The following is a 21,141-nucleotide window of genomic DNA, read 5'->3' as shown; positions in this document are numbered from 1 at the left end:
TATATAGCTCAGTGATGGGGTGCATGGCTAGCATGCACAAGGTCCTGGATTCAATCCCCAGTACCTCCATTTAAAATAAACAAAGAAACAAACAAACAAATTTAACTACCCCCCGCCCCCAAAGGAGTTTAAAAAAAGGGAGAAAGGGTATAGCTCAGTGATAGAGAGTGTGTACGAAATCCTGGGTTCAATCCCTAGTACCTCTATTAAAAAAAAAAACACCCAAAGTGGTTGTACTGATTTAAACGTCCCCACCAGCAACACATAAGGTTCCAGTTGCTTCACATCCTCACCAGGTATTTACTTTGTATGGACAGTTCTTTTCCTGTAAGTCATTCTTGAGAGAGTGTAGTATATCAGATTGTAGGTTTAATGCATGTTTCCTTGATGAATAATGACGTTAATCATCTTTTCATATGCATTTTGCCATTTGTTTATCCTCCTTGTGGAAAGGGTTTTGCAAGCAGTTTTTAAAGATCCAGCTCTATGAATTTCTTTTTTTTTTTCTATTGATTTGTAAGACTTCTTTATGTTTTCTGAATCTGAATACTTTGTTGAATACATGCTCCAAGTTCTTGGCTTACCTTTTAACTCTTAATGGTGTCTTTTGATGAACAGAGGTTCTTAATTTTAATGAAATTCAGTTTGTCAGTCTTCCCTTAGAGTTAGTGCTCTTTATGTTCTGTTTAACCCCAAGGTCATGAATATGTTCTCTGTTTTCTTCTAAAAGCTTTATTGTTTTACCATTTACATTTAGGTCCATGATCCATCTAGAATTAATTTGAGGATATGGTGTAAAGCAGAGGTCAAAGTTCACTTTTTCCATATGGATATCAGTGGATCCAGCACCAGATATGGAAAAGACACTGATATGAAAGACTTTTTATTTTTATAGTGGGATTTGAGTTATAGTTGGATGACATGAGTATGTTTTCTTTTATCGAGACTTTAAAAGCAGTTAACAGAAGCCAAACCATTCTATAATTCTTGGAATTACTGTTGCCATCTGTTCCAGTCCCAAATTACCCCATAACCCATGCTACGCCTTCTGCTTCTACCACATTCCAGTCCAACATGGATGATTGCAATTTGTGAAGCTATTGTTACCAGAGATTATAGCCATCTCACACACTACCAACAGTGGGGTTCTTTTTGCTGCATGACCAGTGGGTGATCCAGGTTTAGAATCCTGTCTTGAGGGTTTTCTTTCTGTGGCTATTCTGATATCAACTTGCTTATTCTGGGTTTACCCAAAAGCAGAGCTTGGGTCTAGGGTTGCATGCAAGCAGTTTATTTGGGATGTGATTCAAAGAAGCAGAAAGGAGGGACCAAGGAAAGTGAACTAGGGAAGGAGACAAAGGCAACCCTCGGCTGCATTATTAGGAGATTGGTGCTTGTTCCTGCTGAGCCTTTCTGCAGACCTCTGTCGAAGGGGCAAACTGAGAGGCATTTCCGTCCACTGCTTGTGTGCAGTTCTGGGTGTGCTGTGTCAGTACCAACAGGCTCCCACATTGTCCTGCACCACAGTGCCAAAGAAACCCTGGACAGGAAACAAGAGTGTGCGGTCCACTCGAGGTGAGATACTGAAAAAGAGTAGAAGCTTGTGTGGAATCATCTGTATCACAATCAAATGTGAGAAAAGGAGGTGTACACTAAAGGTTTCCAGTGCATATGTTGGCAGAGCTCTTGGGACCCAAGGGTAACAATGCAGCCAGTTACAAATGTATCTGAAATCAAATACTCCAAATTCCATTAGGTACTCTCCCCATATCTGCTTTTCTCTGGACATCTGCTTCATTTCCAGGCCCTGGAAGTATAGCTTTGTTTGATTCACAAATGCTGGGTGAGTGGGAAATGACCATCCATGTCTTTTGTGTTTACTTGTTCTCTACTCAATATGGTAACCAGACTGACCCAAAAGCTCTTTGTTCCAAGTTCAGGATCCCTGAAATTCAATTTGATTGGTTCAGCTTGGGTCAGGTGTCTCCTGCTAGTCTGACATATTTGAGCCAGTGGAGCAGGATCATGTGGTTACAACATTATTGATGAAAATGCAGTGCTGTTGACATGGTAAAGGGCAGGGTTGTTGGCTGATGAGCTAAGTAGACTCCCCTTTGGAGGGGGACACCTTTTGAAGTATCTGCTACATCAGTCAAATCTATCAAAACCTTATGATTTCTATCTTTGCTGTAATACTGAGAAAGTCTTTCTCTACCCCATGGATATATGAACACATGTTTTACATTTCTTCCAATATTTTTATGATTAAAAAATTCAAATATTTAATTCACATGCAATCTACTTAGATACAAGTTATGAGATAAGGACCTAACTTTAAAAAATGGTCACACACACAAAAAGGTAACCAATTATTTGATAATCTATCCTCTTCCCATTGATTTAAAATACATTTTTTATATACAAAATTTGTGTGTGTGTGTGTGTATGTATAGCATATAGTACTGTCTCTGAAGCTTCCCATTGGCTTGTTCATCTATTACTGTTTTAAATATATCTGTAATGCTTCAAAACTAATATGTGTGCTGTGAAAACAATTACTCCCATTGGTTTTAAATTCCTCTAGTGGAACAACTTTTATACCTTCATGTTTTCTAGCATGCTGGATAATGATGATAAAATTATAGTTTATGTATAAGAATATATATGCATGATTGAATATAAAAATGCACGTTATGCTGCAGTTTTCAATGTGCTTTCATAAGAAGTTCCAAGTCATCTAGAAAAGAACATATTGATAAAGTAACACATTTCTCTATTTGATACAGTTTACATGATAAACTGATAGATTTTATCACCATTCTAAATAATTTCCCTCCCTACAAGAGGACTACATATCCCTTCCTACAAGAGGATTACATATCCCTTATAACTTGCAGTGCCTCCTGTTGGTCTTGGCCATTTGGCTTGTTTTGGCCAATGATACAAACAGATCTGACTTACATTATGTGTAAATAGAAGTGTTGATTATCATTGTGTGTTTTTGCCAACTTGCTCTCTCTATTCCCTCTGCTGTGAGAATAGCATGGCTCAGATATTAAAGAAGAAACATCTGGCAGAAGAATTACAATCAACCCATGGCTGATAAGCATTGTGAATGAGAAATAATCTTTTATTGTTTAAGCCACTGTGATTTGGGGCTTGTTACTGCAACCTTACCAATAAAAGCTGGCTCATCCACATGCCATGATGACTGCTGACAGTCATGTTTTGAGTGCAGTTAATCAGCTGGGTACATCTGACTCAGATGTCTAAAGAATTACCTGAAGGAGTTCTGTAACTCAAGAGTCTTTATGAAAAAACAAAAAGATTAATTAGAATTATTAGGACCTCACTGTGAACAGGTACCACATATATTTTACTCGGCAGTTATTTTAAATATACTCAAGATACTAAGCTCTTTATAAGTAAAAGAGATATCTTTTAGCAAAGTTTAGTAATGGCAATTATTATAAAAATATAATTGGCAAAAAGAGAGAATCTCAAAGGAACTCAAGACCATTGGATATCTTCAGAATCTGAAACATGTCCAAGGCTGTACAGGGACAGTTGTGTGTGGTCACACAGGGTTATGGGTGCCCTGATTTAAGACTCTGATCATCTTCATTTCTGCTTCTCCTGGTGTCTTTTCCTTTCTTTTTATACCTACTGGCTTCCTTACAGTCTATTTTGTACCTTTTCTCCTCCTCATAGTTTCTTCTGCATCTGTAATTTCTGATTTTTAATGCCTTCAGCTTACTCATAAGTTTGGTTTGCTCCTGGCTCTTTCAAGGACATCTTGGAAACTTCAGCTCTCAACATTAGTTGCCTCATCTGTATTCTCCCATTTCAAATTCCTGATTTTATTTGACCCGGCTGTAGTGGGCTGAATCGTGTCCCCATCAAATTCATGTCTACTCAGAACCTCAAAATGTGACCTTATTTAGAATAAGGGCTTTTGCAGATTTAATTAAGTTATGGGTATCAAGATGAGATCATCTTAGAGTAAGGTGAGCCCTGAATCTGATCATGAGCATTCTTATAGGAGACAAAGGAGAAGAAATAGAGTCACAGGGAAGGGAAGGGCCATGTGAAGATGAAGGCAGAGATTAGAGGGTAGCCACAAGCTGAGGAATGCCAAGACTCATTAGCCATCTGACGCAGGAGAGAGGCATGAAGTGGATTCTCCTTTAGAGCTTCCAGAAGGGACCAATCCTGCCAACACCTTGATTTCAGACTTCTGGCCTGTAGAACTGTGAGAGAATAAATTTCTGTTGTTTTAAGTCATCCAGTTTATAGTAATTTGTTACAGCAGCTACAGGAAACTGATATCCCAGCTCATCTCTGAGGGCTTTTACTGTTCCTAGGCCATTGGTTGGGCTATGGATTGGCCACCAGTGGGTGGAGTGCATAGAACTGGGTCATTAGTAAGGCTGTGGAAAGGGTTATTTCCCTTGAAAAGACACTGGATGTGGGAGACATGTAATTGGCATGTCCAAAACAAGTCAATGCCTAGCTTGCAGGCACCCATACTCTTCTTCCCTTATGGACAAAAATGTCTCACTTGATGTGATTCAGCTGTCCCACATAGCACTGCCTGTTGTCCATTGGGATGAATGTCTGGAGGCAATGTCACGGGGGCATTTCAAAATTTACTTGTCATTATCAGAATGTGCGTTTTTGGGGGCAATGGCCATTTCAGTGTCCTCTCTTTACCTGACATCCTGATTGATGTTACATCTTCGTTATTCAGTATCCTATAGATGAAACTGAAGTTCTCAAATTTGAGTGTGATCTACTTTAAAGGGACATGTACAGATGGAGAGTCTTAGTCCTGACTTCAGTCGTTTTAACAATCATGCTACCTTACAATGTATTAAAGTGAAACTATAGGTGTAAACCTATAGAGTATAAAACTATGGCAAAGCTTTTCTTTAAGGCTCAGATAGCAGATATTTTAGGCTTTGGGAGCCGTGTCTTTTCTGTTGTGGCTATTGTGGCATGAAAGCAGCTGTGGACAGTACATAAAGTGAATGAATGTGGCTGTCCTCCAGTATTTGGTGACAATGAAATTTGAATCTCATATAATTTTCACATGTCATGAAATAGTCTTCTTTTTATTTTTTCCTCCAGCTATTTAAAAATGTAGAAACCATTCTTTGCTACTGGCTGTATAAAAACAAGCAGTGGGACATAGTTTGCACCTGGGCCATGGTTTGCCAACCTCTGCTATAGAAGATGCTTAATATTCCTTGTCCACCCATAGTCCCATCTCATTTTGCTAATAGGACCCTAATTTTATTTGGGGAACCTTTTCTCCACCTCTGCCTCTCATTGAAAACTGTCAGTCTGTCTGCTCCAGGTTATGCTACTGAAGGTATGGCCTTCACTATGGTGATTGGTTCAATTATAGTGAGTACTGCAGTTGCAGAGGATCTGCTTTCTCTCTTTCTGCAGAAACTTGTAGCAATAAGGACAAGATTGTAAGCCTGGAGATACCAGAGGCTACCACATGAATCTTAAGAATGAAGCTGACACAGCAGAAGGCTGAGCCAAGAAACTACGAGAAACTGAATTTTGATTACATTTTTTGAGCTCCTGGATCAAACCACTCATGACACTAAACAACCCCAAGGCTTTTCCGCTACATGAATAAATACATTTTCTTTCCTATTTAAATGAGTTGGAGTTTGGGTTCTCCATCACTCACAACAGCAGGGTACTAACTAAGGCAAAACCTTTTACCTCTACTGTTTATTATAACAACAAAACAAAGTTTAAAATGAGATGCCAACTTAATTGCCAAACCAGAAAAGTTCAAATCAACAACGTTATAGACATTGTTGTTTTACTGAAATGAAATTTCTTTCCCAACGTGACTGTGGCATTGGCTAATACGTTGTGGGTTGTTTTGAGTTCTGGGCACCTCTGTGTCCTACACATAAGGTGTGTGCTATGTCATGAATCGTTTCTTCATTGCTTTTCTCTATTCGAACTATTGCAAAACCTTCATTCACAGAGCTTGTTGTGATTCAGTCTTCCCTTGGTACAGATGTTTAATTTACTTAATAAGTCAGACTCTTTTCTCAGTTGCTAAAACAAAGAAGAACATCATTGTGCTTGACTTTCAAATCATATAGATATCAAATTAAAGCCTTATTTTATTAAATTACTTAAGCCAAAGTCTTTGATCTATGAAAATATTTTTCAACCATGAATGGAAAATAAAGCTTTGTATTTTCAACAGGAGACAGATTCACCTGTAGTGACTGTGTCAGCCTTTGGGACATGCAAGCTCTCAGGATGTAGGCTAGCCTATGAGGTCTAGTCTGGCTTCATTCATTTGTGGCCCTTTTTCTGCACCATCCACTGGCTCCCACTTGAATCCTATGATCCCCTTCATTGGTGTGGTCTGTTACTTCTGTTAGGGATTTTAAACTAATGCACAATTTGTTAGGCCTCTTTGTCTACAGTTGCATGAAGTCCCCCTGCTACTGTAATCTGTACTTGTGCTACTTGTTTTAACCAGGAATGGTGTATTAGTTACTTATTGCTCCCCAAATCCTGCAAAGATCTCAAAAACCCCATGGCCTATAACTTGAAGCATTTATATTCTTGCTCACAGGCCTGCAGGTTAGCAGAGGAGGCTCTGCATTAGGCTGCAGGTTAGCTGGTCTTGGCTCTTGGCTTTAGGTCAAGTGTAGAACTACCTGTGTACCTTACTCCAGGACCCAGACCAAAGGGCAGCAGCTAGCTGACACATGCCTCTTTATGGCAATCAGAGGAGTGCTAAAGACTGAGCCAAAAAACGTAGAGACATTTAAGTCCTTTGTGCACGTCCTATTCACTGACATCCCATTGACCAGAGCAAGCAACGTGGTGCATCAACAGAGTTAGGAAATACACCTATCTGCTCTAGCGTGCTGTAGGTTTACATGGCTGAGGGATGAGGGAAGAATTGTGAACAATAATCCAATCTAGTACATATGGCTTCACTTTGTCCGAACTCAGTCTCTACAACTCCAGCCCTCTGATCTCAAATTCTACTGCTAACATGCCCTGTGGGAGTGAGAGGGCTTTCTATAGCTAGTTTGGATTTTAAGGGAAGAGAATAGTTTCCAGATAGCTTAATGGCCATAAATCCAGTTGCTGTTACAGCTGAGTTTCCATTTTGGCTCAACGTTCTGGCTTCTTTGTGGATTTATTTTTATGATGAAATTAATATTTTAAAATACATTAAGATTTAATTTTGTATTTTAACACGCTAAAAAAATTAAAATGTACATGATTTTATTCTTTGATGTATCCTTAAATATATACAGTGTAACTAGTAAGACTTAAGGGGTCTCATTCACAGCCAGATTTGTAGGCCCTGACACAGTGCTGGGCACCTAAGGTATGCTCAGTAAATTCTTGTTGCTTGAAGTACATTGCTTTCTTATTTACTAATGATTATTACTGATCAATAGGTAGTAACGTGTACATGAATGGACATTTTCTTTTTTAATATAATTATTTATATATAATTTATGTCCTCCAACTTCATCAGTCTGTTAACTATACCAAAAAAGGTGTTCATAATGTTATGTGTAGAAAGGTGATAAGTTAAGTTTGTGTTTGCTTTTTTTAGGACTAATACAAATTGTTGGTTGTGGTTTTTCTTAGGTTTGTTTTACAAATTATTTATTTACATATCACTTGGATGTGCTAAGGGTCCTTAGAAGAGTATCTACATGGATAGTTAAAATATGTACCAATCCAGGAAAAGTCTGTTAATTTTCAAGCTTGTAAGTGTCAGCCAGTGAAAATGCCATTTTAAATTACTTGTGAAAAGCATTTAAAATTAAAATCATGTATGCTATAGATATTAAAGGACCATAATGCATGAGAAAGGTAGTAAAAAGAGTAAGTCCTCCTTGAAAGAGTATTTCCTTCTCAGAAGGAAGTAGACTAATTCCTCAAGTTGATTTTATGAAAATTGAACGCATCATGGAACAAAAAGAGCTTAATTGAAAGACAGTTTGCTTTTTATAACATGTCACCTACTTAAGAGAAGAACAAGACTGAAGTAATGAAATGCCTTCTTGGGTTTTTTTCAGTGATTCTGAAAGTTCAGGCTGTTTCCTTTGCTTTCTTACAGGAAACATTTATTATAGCTTAAACAGGCACTAATGTCTCAAGTTATAATCATCTTGCCAGATATGCTTATGGCGTAAAGAAAGGAAGGAAACTAATATTCACGAAATGTCTCCTCTATGCTTGGTAAGGTGCTAGGAGCAAAGACTTGTTAAGATGAGAAATATTCTCATTTCCGAAAAGAGGAAACTAGGCTCAGAAAGATTAAATGGCAGAGTTTTGTTGAGTCCAAAATCATGTTCTTTGGCATGAGCCAAAACCCAAGAAAACCATCCATTTGCTGGTGCAGTAAACTGGCATGAACTCCACTCGCAAGTTCAACAATTGCAGTGTAGTAAAACCAAGTTTTATTTGGTGATAAATAACAGCTATGTACATATGTTTTGCAATAGACAAATCGCAGTGGTCTCAAGTCCTACAGTGGGTATTCCCCAGTGCCACATAAGAGGCCCCGAGGAGTGGTTCAAATGTGGGTCTGCCCCCTAGATGCTCCCCAGTCTTGGGCTTTAGTGGACACGTTGACTTCTCCAGGCTGGAATTTCTCTCTGTGGTTTTCCCTGCTGTGGCTGCAGTGCTGACCTTCCTCCTCGCCTCCAAATCCACCTCCTCTTCTGGTGGTGCCTTGTTTTTCTCGTGCTTCTAAGCACACTTTCCGAGTCTGGTGAAGCCTCCAGACATTCTACTTTGACATTTCTTGATTTAGAGGAAGGCTTCCAAATGCCTTCTCACCCAGGCAGAAGTTTTCTCTTTCATCAAATACTTTTCCCAAATTAGAGGGTTCTTTCCTTGATTATCAATTACAAACATTTATCTAGAGCTTGTTGTTTTGACAATCTGCCGCTAATCTTTTCATCCTGTCCTCAAAGAATTTATAATCTACCTAAGGAGAAAAGCTATTTACATAAAAATAAAAGCTGTCAAATGAGAGCAAGGGATGGAAGAGTGAGCGGTACAGGGCTCCAGAGGAGGAAAGGGTGAACGTGGATGCTGTGGTTTTGAGGGAGCTGAAACTAGAGTAGGCCTTGAAAGCACGTGTTGACCACAAGTCCTCCACCCCCCAGCCTAACTAATCTCACTCTGGCCGCCAGTAAAGGACACATCAAAGGCGTGAGGAACACAATGGGGCTGCGATTCTGGAGGAACAAAGGCATCCACATACTCTTTCTCGGACGCTGAGTCATCTTCCCTCTCCCTCTGCGGAACTTTAAGAGGGTTTGCTTTCTTCTTGATCTGTGACTTCACTCTCAGAGCTCGGAGCTTAGGAGAAAAGATGGTCTGGCTCTGCTCTGGGCCTAGAGGGAGGACATACTTGTGGTTTCTGTCTTGTCTGGCCCAGCTCACAGTGTAGGAGAGAAATATCAGGCAGAAACTCTAGTCATAGAAATAGCGCATTTGCATTTCCCTCGAAAGAGCTCAGTGTCCTATCTCTCTAGAGACCCTATACTATGGTGAGGCAGGATAGCAATAAAAACTGGCTACAGGCTCAGATTTGCTAATAAAAAAATATTGTCCCTAAAATAGTTGTTCTAAGTATAGCAGTAAGTGTTGAGAGAGGTCCAGAAGACTTCAGCAGAGCTAAATGCAGAATTTGGAAACATATCTGATTAATATTCCATTGCTCCAGAAGTTGACAGCACTAGGTACTCAGGGTACATGGAATCAGAGGTTTTCTGTGCTTCTAGGTGCTTCACATCCACTCCTAACACCTGGTGAGGTGGTAGCTTCATTATAACAGACTAGAGAAGTTAACTTGCCCACATTTATGAAACTGTTAAGTGACTGATTGGTTCAACACTTGTTGGGATGTGAACATAGGTTCATGGATTACACTAATTTTTATTTAATGTAATTGATGAATTAGCAACCTGAGGGTCAAATGAATAGTTCTGGACTGTTTCACTGCTCTAATTTACTAATTCAGCTGAATTTTAATGTGTATGGGGATGCTGATGAATGGATGGTTCTGATGATTAATTAATTAAATGACTCTCCCAAGTATTATATTTGCATTTGTAACTGCCACTAGGATATACCTTAACCCAGTTATTTTTTTTTAAGCAATGTAAACTTGCTATAAATGAAAACTTACTCCAAAGCCCCTTATGTAGAAGGACCTAAAGCACAGCAGCTCTGGCTCAAATGCGATGGTGTGGGGGCGGGGGTGGACTTACAAGGTCCTTTTTTTCTCCATGCATTTCTTCCTCTGCGAGGTCGTCCCTGACTGACTCCAGTGGAACTCTGTGCCCTGAATTATACATGTAATGACCAATCTCAAACTTAATCCAAGCGGGATGAAAACTCTAATCAGGTTGGTCTCCAGAGGTGTTCAAGTGTACACCCCACAGGTGGACGCTGAGACGTTCATGGCAGCTAAACCTCGCCTAGAGCTCAGAACTCTCTTTCCTATTGAGGGGACTGACCTCATCTAGATAGCAGAAATTTTCTCTGGCCACTTACGTCATTTTGATTATAAAAGTTAGACAAATTACATTTTGATTATAAAAGTTAGACAAAAAGAATTTTGGTTGTCTCCAAAATTCACATCATCTTATGGTAGGGACTAGGGGAAGGGAGTGGTGCAGCTCAGACAACTCTGTTTGATTCTGAGAGTTGCCCCAACTTACTTCCTCTACCTGACCCCAGTCCCAGAATGAAAAATATAATGTAATTGTTATGTTGTGATACTTCAACTTAGTAGTGAAGAATGTTTTTAACTTCTTTAGGAAAATATAACTGCAAAGACTGATTGTAATGTATATCCACATGCCAGAATTTTACTGATATTCTCTTTATAAATGCATTTCTATGAAGATTAAAATTTTGTATTTAAAAAGTTTTTTTTAAAATTGAAGTATAGTCAGTTACGATGTGTCAGTTTCTGGTGTACAGCATAATATTTCAGTCATACATATAAATGTATTCTTTTTCATATGAAAATGAAAAATTTTTAAATGTTAACTTTACTTGTTATTTTCATTAAGTTGATTCTGGTAATGAGCTCAGGAACACAAAATTCACATTGCACATCATGTAAATCAAGTTTCTCAGGCGTTCCTAGTGCAATTTGATAAAACATCTTTTCTTAGGTCCTTTATTGTCTCTGGAAAAATAAATTACTAATGTCAAAGTCTGTCTTCCTTGGTGTATTACTATTATCAGGTATAAAGTTGCTTACCTGCAAGCAACTGAAAAGGCAAGAAAGAGAAGCTTAAACATATAAGGGATTTATTTGCTTCAAGCAACAAGATATCTGGGAGCAAGTTTCCAGAGCTGGGATGGGGGCTTAGCAAAGCCTTCATGTGGCTCTCGTTCTCATGAGTGAAAGATAGCTTCACTTCAGGCATCATGTTAGTTACAAGTGGAAAAGAAGGAGGAAGAAGAAAGGACAAGGTGTAGAGGAAGTTGCCAGCCCAGTCTTTTAAAAAGCTTTTCTAGAAACCTCAAGCAGAGGCTTCCACTGACACTGTATTGGCCAGAACTGGATCACGTGGCCACCCGACTTCTATCCAAGAAAGGTAGGAAAGCAAATATCTCCCTTTCTAACCTGCATCCTAGTAGAGGAAGTCGGATGGAAAGGTGGTGGAACAGGTGCTGAGGGAGCCAGCTTAGAATGTCTGCCACCACTGATTTGGAGATTTTTCTCTTAATGATTCTTTGTCATGTGGAATTATTTTAAGCAAACAAAAAGTTTTCAGTTCAGAAGTTCTAGTTTAAGAATGCAATGTCCTCACCACTTATTTCCTCTTTTAAATGATAGATTTGGGCTGTCTTGTCTCTAAATAGCTACTTATTGTAACTTGTGTTTTGAAAGCAGCATATCTAAGATCAAATGACAAAATGAGGGGAAACATCTTGTGACCTTTTGGTTTTAGTCATTTGGGATGTATTTCTTGCCAGGACAGACAGTTCAGTATTTTAAAATATTCTACTGTTTATTTGTTCAAGACCAAAACAAGACCATCATGAATAACGAACATATGAAAAAAAAGAGGCAAACAATGATATACACAAAGGAACAAGAAATTCACTTGACTGTATTGAGCTAAGACAGTTCCAGTTAAAGAACTGTATTATCTTTTTCTTTGGAGGCAAAAGATTTTTTAATTTCCATGGGTAATATTTCACACTGTAATTCTTAAACTTTACTAAAAACATCTAAGCATAGTTGATTGATAATAAAAATATCTAATTTGAGTAGCAGCTACTACTATAATTCTAGTCATCAGATTATTGTAACTCAGAGATTAAAATATATTTCTTTTTGCAATTTGAGTAAAACAGTGTCATTAGAGAAACGTTGTAAATGGAGAGAAGATAACCTTCATACATTCACTATTTTGAATGCTTAACATTTTGATGTAGTTCTCTTTGTGAATAGGAAATAATAGCCAATGTTAATATGTAAATGTGCTAATAGTAGCCAATGTTAATTGAATACATTCTCTAGGCTTATAATTTTAGATGTATTAAATAACTTAAGCCTCTCAAAAACTCTCAGAGCTAGCTATGGTTTTATCCCTGTGTTTACAGATGAAGATAGTTAGGGTTAAGTAAGTTGTTCAAAATCACATGGTTAGTAAGTAACACAGCTGGAATGTCAGCTCAGAAAGTCTTCAGACCCTCAGAATTCCCAGGACCTGAACAGGCTGTTTCGGGTATCTAGGAGGCTGAAATAGACAGACTCAAGGACTTGCCAATGCTTTTGTATTCTTGTATCATGTGATTCAAGATTCTGATTTCCAGGGAAGACTGACGGCTCAGATGTCCATCAGTAGCCTAGATCTGAGAGCCACCCTGGTACATGTTCTTTGGGTTTTTTTTGTTTTTGTTTGTTTGTTTGTTTTTTACCATTTTTTATTGAGTTTTAGTCATTTTGCAATGTTGTGTCAAATTCCATTGTAGAGCACAATTTTTCAGTTATACATGAACATATGTATATTCATTGTCACATTTTTTTTCGCTGTGAGTTACCATAAGATCTTGTATATATTTCCCTGAGCTATACAGTATAATCTTGTTTATCTATTCTACATTTTGAAATTCCAGTCTGTCCCTTCCCACCCCCACCCCCTTGGCAACCACAAGTTTGTATTCTATGTCTATGAGTCTGTTTCTGTTTTGTATTTATGTTTTGTTTTGGTTTGGTTTTTTAGATTCCACATATGAGCAATCTCATATGGTATTTTTCTTTCTCTTTCTGGCTTACTTCACTTAGAATGACATTCTCCAGTAACATCTATGTTCCTGCAAATGGCGTTATGTTGTCGGTTTTTATGGCTGAGTAGTATTCCATTGTATAAATATACCACTTCTTCTTTATCTAGTCATCTGTTGATGGACATTTAGGCTGTTTCCATGTCTTGGCTATTGTAAATAGTGCTGCTATGCACATTGAGGTGCAGGTGTCATTTTGAAGTAGGCTTCCTTCTGGATATATGCCCAGGAGCGGGATTACTGGGTCATATGGTGAGTCTATTCCCAGTCTTTTGAGGAATCTCCATACTGTTTTCTACAGTGGCTGCACCAAACTGCATTCCCACTAGCAGTGTAGGAGGGTTCCCTTTTCTCCACAGCCTCTCTAGCATTTGTCATTTGTGGACTTTTGAATGATGGCCATTCTGACTGGTGTGAGGTGATACCTCATCGTAGTTTTGATTTGCATTTCTCTGATAATTAGTGATATTGAGCATTTTTTCATGTGCTTATTGATCATTTGTATGTCTTCCTTGGAGAATTGCTTGTTTAGATCTTCTGCCCATTTTTTCATTGGGTTGTTTGTTTTTATCTTATTAAGTTGTATGAGCTGCTTATATATTCTGGAGATCAAGCCTTTGTCGGTTTCATTTGCAAAAATTTTCTCCCATTCCGTAGGTTGTCTTTTTGTTTTACTTAGGGTTTCCTTTGCTGTGCAGAACTTGTAGGTTTAATTAGGTCCCATTTGTTTCTTCTTGCTTATATTTCTATTGGTTGTGTAGACTGTCCTAGGAGAACATTTCTGAGATGTATGTGAAATAATGTTTTGCCTATATTTTCTTCTAGGAGGTTTATTGTGTCTTGTCTTATGTTTAAGTCTTTGATCCATTTTGAGTTTATTTTTGTGTATGGTGTAAGGGTGTGTTCTAGCTTCATTGTTTTACATGCTGCTGTCCAGTTTTCCCAACACCATTTGCTGAAGAGACTGTCTTTATTCCATTGTATATTCTTGCCTCCTTTGTGAACATTAGTTGACCAAAAGTTTGTGGATTCATTTCTGGGCTCTCTATTCTGTTCCATTGGTCTATATGTCTGTTTTTGTACCAATACCATGCTGTCTTGATGACTGTAGCTCTATAGTATTATCTGAAGTCTGGGAGAGTTATTCCTCCAGCCTCTTTCTTTTTCTTCAGTAATGCTTTGGCAATTCTAGGTTTTTTGTGGTTCCGTATAAATTTTATTATGATTTGTTCTGGTTCTGTGAAATATGTCCTTTGATTTGATAGGAATTGCATTAAATATATAGATTGCCTTGGGCAGTGTGACCATTTTAACAATATTGATTCTTCCAATCCAGGAGCATGGGATATCTTTCCATTTTTTAAAGTCATCTTTAATTTCCTTCATCAATGGTTTATAGTTTTCTGTGTATAATTCTTTTACCTCCTTGGTTAGATTTACTGCTGGGTATTTTATTACTTTGGGTGCTATTTTAAAGGGGATTGTTTCTTTACTTTCTTTTTCTGTTGATTCATCGTTAGTGTAAAGAAATGCAACTGATTTTTGAACGTTAATCTTGTAACCTGCTACCTTGCTGAATTCTTCAATCAGCTCTAGTAGTTTTTGTGTGGACCTTTTAGGGTTTTCTATATATAGTAACATGTCATTGGCATATAGTGACACTTTTACTTCTCCTTTTCCAATTTGGATTCCTTTTATTTCTCTCTCTTGCCTGATTGCTGTGGCTAGGACTTCCAAGACTATGTTGAATAGGAGTGGTGATAGTGGGTAGCCTTGTCTTGTCCCAGATTTTAGTGGGAAGCTTTTGAGTTTTTCACTGTTGAGTACTATGCTGACTGTAGGTTTGTCATATAGAGCTTTTATTATGTTGAGATATGTTCCCTCTATACCCAGTTTGGTGAGAGTTTTTATCATAAATGGGTATTGAATTTTATCAAATGCTTTTTCTGCATCGATTGAGATGATCATGTGGTTTTTGTCCTTTCTCTTGTTGATGTGATGTATTACATTGATTGATTTGCGTATGTTGAACCAGCCTTGTGTCCCTGGGATGAACCCCACTTGGTCATGATGTATAATCTTTTTTATGTGCTGTTGGATTCTGTTTGCTAATATTTTGGTGAGGATTGGTACTTGTTCTTTGTGAGGGCTGTAGTTTCATAGCTTCTTAGATTCTGTGAGCTTCTCCATAGTGTTCAATAAATTTTGCCTTCATTTTCAGGGTATTTCTGATACTTCCTATCAAAGAACATGGATACAATAGATTTCATAACTTAACTAGAAAATCTAAACATTTTTCCATAGGAAAGTGCACCGAGTTTCCAACAAGAAACCTGTAGGTGAAATCAGTCTTAAAAACAATCCATTAGGTAGTCAGATATTCTGTAAAGGAACATTTATGTATAACTGAATCACTATGCTGTATACCAGAAATTAACACAACATTGTAAACCGACTATACTTCAATAAAAAAATTTTAAAAAGAAAGTCAGATATTCTATTCATAAATATAAAACATTTTATGTTCCTTTTATCCTAATTGACCTTTCTAAAAAGTTCTCTTTCTTAGTACTGTGTATTCATTTTATTATTAGAAGTTTGCACCTAGACTCCTCATCTATTGACCCACAAATTGTGTACGTTTAGACATTTCCATTTGTTAGGGACCTTGCTTATTTTCCATAATAGCTAGTACACTACTTATGCTCATTAAAAAATTCTTCATACTTTTTCACTTGTTTTAGTTAAACAAGTTCTAGGGAATTTACTCATGTGTAAAAGCTTCAGACAAAACAGTCAAACTGAAAGGCTCCTTTTAATTCCTCCCAATGCCCACCGCCTCCCTAGATATGAATTCAATTATCAGCTGCAGGTGAAACCTTCCAATTCTCTTTTATGCATTTACCTACATGCATGTCCACAGATAGAAATATAGAAGTTTGCTTTGCACGTTTTATTTTTTAAAATAGAAATGTGCTGAAGAATGCGGTTTGCTCATTTCTTGTAACTTGTTTCTGAGCTCTTTTCCATGTCAGTATGTTACAGATCCATCTTACTCTTTTAAGCTGCTGCCAGGTATTCCATGATACGGCTCTACGATGGATTGTTTGATACTCTTCTGATGGACAGTTCAGTTGTCTGTAATTGTTTATTATTACAATGATGTTGCAGTGAATATCCTTATGCATTTCTCCTGTGTACATGTGCCTGCATTTCTCTAAGACAGATACCTAGCAGCTGATTTCTTGAGTTGAAGTATGTGTGCTTTAAATTTTTTTAATAGATACTGAAGTATGAACTCAGAGCCTAGTGCATGGCCATATACTACTAATTCCTTGTGACCACATGGAATCTTTGGTTTCTCACCACTTAAAGAACATCATTCTTACATTCCTTCTTCCGGTTCCTCTCTCTTAGACTGTCATTCCATTCCTCTAAATGACTCATATTAAAGATGCATGTTTGGTTACAAGGAATAGGAAACTTACACAAACCAGCTAAGACAGAAAGGGTAACTTATGGGCTCGTTTAACCAAACTGTGGGGAAGGCCCCAGTCTAGCAGTATCTTAGGGCAGTCTGTGCTTGATACCAGTCCACTACCAGGGCTCATTTTGCTTCTCAATTTCCCTCCTTTACTTCAACTTCTTTTCTTTGAGAGTTCTTTATATTCTGATACCAGTCCTTTATTAAATATATACTTTGCAAATATTTTCTCCCAATCCATGTCTTGCCTTTTAATTCTCTTAGCAATATCCTTCAAAGAACAGAAGTTTTAAATTTAAAGTCCAATTAATTAACATTTTTCTTTTAAAAGTTGTGATTTTAGTGTTGTATGTAAGAAATTTCTGCCTATCCCAAGGTCAGAAAGATTTTGTCCTGTGTTATTTTCTAGAAGCTTTGTAGTTAATAGGTTTTACATTTAGGTCAATGATCAACTGAGTACATTTTTGCATATGGTACAAGGTATGAATGGAAGTTTATTATTATTATTTTTTTTGTATGTGGGTATCTGATTTTTCCCAGCACTATTTATGGAAAAGATGATCCTTTTTTCACTAAATTGTCTTTGCACCTTTGTTGAAAAGCTGTTGTTCATTTATGTGTGGATCTATTTCTGCACTCTTTACTCTGTTCTGTTGATTTATTTGTCTATCTTTACTTCAATACTACACTGTCTTGAATACTATACCTTTATGGTAAGCACTGAAATCAAGACTTAGCCCTCTAACTTTGTTCTAGTGTTTTAAAGGTGTTTTGGCTGTCAGATCTTTCATTTCCATATGAATTTTAGGATCTGTTTGTCAGTTACTACAAATATGCCTGCTGGGATTTTATTAAGTAGATTTTTAAAAATAGAGATAAAATTCACATCACGTACAATTCATCTTTTAGCCATTCTAAAGTGTGTAAGCTGTGCAACCATCACCTCTATTTGATTCCAGAATATTTCTATCACCCCCTCCATCACAAGGCTTCTTTTAAACCTTGTGTCCATTAACAATCACTCCCCAGGGCTCTCCCATCAGCACCTACTAACCACTAATCTATTTTCTTTTTCTCTGAATTTGCCTCTTACGGACATTTCATGTAAATGAAATCACACAATATTTGCCTTTTTGTGTCTGTCTTCTTTCACTTAGCATAATGTGTTCAAGAGTCATTAATGTAGCATGTATCACCTGCTAGGATTTTGATTGCGATTTCATTGAATTTATAAGTCAATTTTTAGAGAATTGACATCTTAACAATGTAAAGTGTTCTGACCCATGATGAGATATGTCTCCATTTATTTAGATTTCCTTTAACTTCTCTCAGTAGTCTTTTTTTTTTTTTTTAACAGATTGGTTTTGAGCAACTCTTTTTACTATCCTGATACTTTTGGTTCTATTTTTACAGAGGACTACTTAACTAAAGTATTATATTTTTGTCTAACTCTTTTTTTTTGAGAATATATTTGTGTTTAATAGTGTATCTTTTTTAAAATTGAAGTATAGTTTCTGTACAATATCATATAAATTATAGGTGTACAATATAGTGATTTTAGTATAGAGGCCTTGCACATATTTTGTCAGAATTATCCCAAGGTATTTTTTATGTTTTTAATGCTATTGTAAAATTTTTTCAGATTTCAATATCCAGTTGCTCGTTGCCAGTATATAGAAATGTAATTGACCTTTGTATATTAATTTCATTGATATTCTCTATTGTTTTCATGTTTTTGATTTCTTTTATTTCCTCTGTCATATTAATTATTTTCTTCCTTCTACTTGCTCTGGTTTTCATTTGCTTTTTTTTTTTTCTTCCCTAATTCCTTAAGGTGGAAGCTGGATCAGTGATTTGGTATTTTTTTCTTTTTTTCTAATATAAGTGTTTAGTGCTATAAATTTCCCACTAAATTATGTTTTAATTTTTATTTCATTAAAAATACTTTCCAGTTTTCTTTTTGATTTCTTCTTTGACCTATGGATTTAGAAGTATGTTATTTTGTTTCCAAATATTTGAGGGTTTTCAGGAGATCTTTCTGTTATTAATTTCTAATACAATTTCTTTTGTGATGAGACAACATACTTTGTATGACTTGAATCCTTTAAAATCTATTGACAATTTTTTTGTGTGTGGCCACGAATATGCTCTGTTTTAGTAAATGTTTCATGTGCAATTGAAAAAATTATGTTTTCCACTGCTGTGGAAGAATTCTGTAAATGTCAATTAAATCAAATTGATAGTGCTGATGATGCATTCTATATCTTTCTTGATTTTCTATCTACTCTTATTATTAATTTTTGAGAGATGTGGAAATCTATGACTATAATTGGGTTTGTCTCTCTCTCCATGTAGTTCTATCGGTTTTTGTTTCATATAGTTTGAAGCTCTGTTATTAAGAGCATAAACATTTATGATGGCATGCCCTCTAGATGAATTGGTCTTTTTATCATTATAAAAAGACCTTCTTTTTTCCTAGTAATGTTGAAAGTATTTTCTTGTAGGCAGCATGAAGTTGATTCTTGTTTTGTTTGTTAAAAAATCCTACCTGACAGTCAACTGCCTGTTTTTGGAATGTTTGGGTTATTTATATTTAATGTGATTATTGATATGCTTGGTGTAAGTCTATCATCTTGCTATTTATTTTCCATTTGTTTCATCTGTTTTTTGTTCCCTTTTCTCTTTCTCTCTTTTTCCATTTTTCTTTTTCTTTTTTTTTTTGACTTTGTTTTTGCTTTTGTTTTGTTTTGGAGGGAGGTAATTAGGTTTATTTATTTATTTATTTATTTATTTTTTAATGGAGGAACTGGGGACTGAACCCAGGACCTTGTGCGTGCTAAGCATGTGCTCTACCACTGAGCTATACTTCCCTCCACTTTTTTTCCATTTTAAGGTTGAGTATTATAAGTGTGATTCCATTTTATCCCTATTATTGACCTGTTAGCTATAACCCTTTGTGTTGTTATTTTTGTGGGTGCTTTTGGGTTTACAGTATACACATCTAATTTATCACAAGTTGAATATTCAGGTTCAAGTGGTATTATATCACTTTACATTTTTAAAGTAATTTATATTAGTATTTCCATTTCTCCTCTCCCAGCCTTTATGCTATTTGTGTCATATATTCTAACATTAAATCTGTAACACATTGTTGTATGTATTTAAACATTGAATTATCATTTAAAAATATTTAAATAATGAGAGAGAAAGTCATATAATTTACCCACTTAGCTACTATTCCAGTGTTCTTTATTCCTTTGTTTAGATCCATGTTTCCATCTGGTATCTATTTTCTTTTGCCTAAATGACTTCCTTCAATATTTCTTAAAGCGTGGGCCTGTTGGTGATGAATTCTTTCAGTGTTTTGTATGTCTCAGTAAAATATGAAGTTTGTGGTTAAAATGATTTAGTTTTTGTTCTCAGGATTAGTTAATTTATTACGGGCTTGAATGTGGAGTGTATGTTTATTCATGTTTACATTTGTATTTTTCAGCATAATAATGTCTTATTTTTTTAATTAGAATTTTGTTTGATTTGTTTGTTTGATGGGCCAGGCTCTGTTGCTGGGTGAAAGGGCTGTCCCAGAGATAGAGAACACTGGTGTGGGGCCCTCATGGAGTCTGTCATCCAGCCATGGGACTTCCCATTCAGTGCATCCAGTTCCCAATCACCGTTTTATTAGAATTTTGCCTAGATTTCCCCAAGATAACATTTTCCTTTTTAATCCTAGGTAAGCTTTATGAAATTATTTTTGACTTTTCTCTATTCCCTTCTTGAAATTTGGAATTACTCGATTGCTATTTTAGTATTCATTCAAACTTCTTTGGAAATTCTAAGGTTAAAAGTTCTTGTTCAAAAAACATCAGAAAAACAGAGAAACATGTCTAATTTTCACAACTTTCTGATATGTTGTAATGACTATGTAACACATTTGTTCTTAACTGAACCATCAGTTGACAGCTTCCATGTGTCCATGGAACTTTGGTTAGAAGAGTAGCTGATAGTTCTTTAATCTGATTTTGTGTCAGAAATTCATTCTGAAGAGTTGATATGGCTCACTTAGTGACAACGATTATTTTGCCAACTGGATTACCCAGTACTAATTTAATAAGTGAAAGCAATTTGAAAATATGTACATTTTTGACCAATTTTCCCTTGGTACCTATCGGAAATAAATGTATAGCTTTGTTTTACATTTGCTTAGCTAGAAAATAGAATTGTCCAACATTTTATAAAAATATAAATGCATCAAAACTAAGCATATTATATGTCTTTTAAAAAGATGTTCCATTAAAACTAGACATTTTACT

General features: G+C 36.4%; 1 long non-coding RNA gene across 1 annotated transcript in view; it reads left to right on the top strand.

Annotated features, from left to right (window-relative positions):
- The window catches only part of LOC116281484 (uncharacterized), a 32,308-nt gene extending 26,638 nt beyond the window's left edge, over window positions 1-5,670 (top strand). The window contains exon 2 of the long non-coding RNA XR_004190931.2: window positions 5,455-5,670. This is a non-coding gene — a long non-coding RNA (uncharacterized lncRNA). The remainder of the gene's footprint in view (window positions 1-5,454) is intronic.
- The last annotated feature ends 15,471 nt before the right edge of the window (window positions 5,671-21,141 follow it).

Source organism: Vicugna pacos, chromosome 8 (genome assembly GCF_048564905.1).
Source record: "Vicugna pacos chromosome 8, VicPac4, whole genome shotgun sequence".
NCBI lineage: Eukaryota > Metazoa > Chordata > Mammalia > Artiodactyla > Camelidae > Vicugna > Vicugna pacos.
The sequence above is the reverse complement of the archived record's forward strand: the minus strand, read 5'-3'. Positions and strand labels throughout refer to the sequence as shown.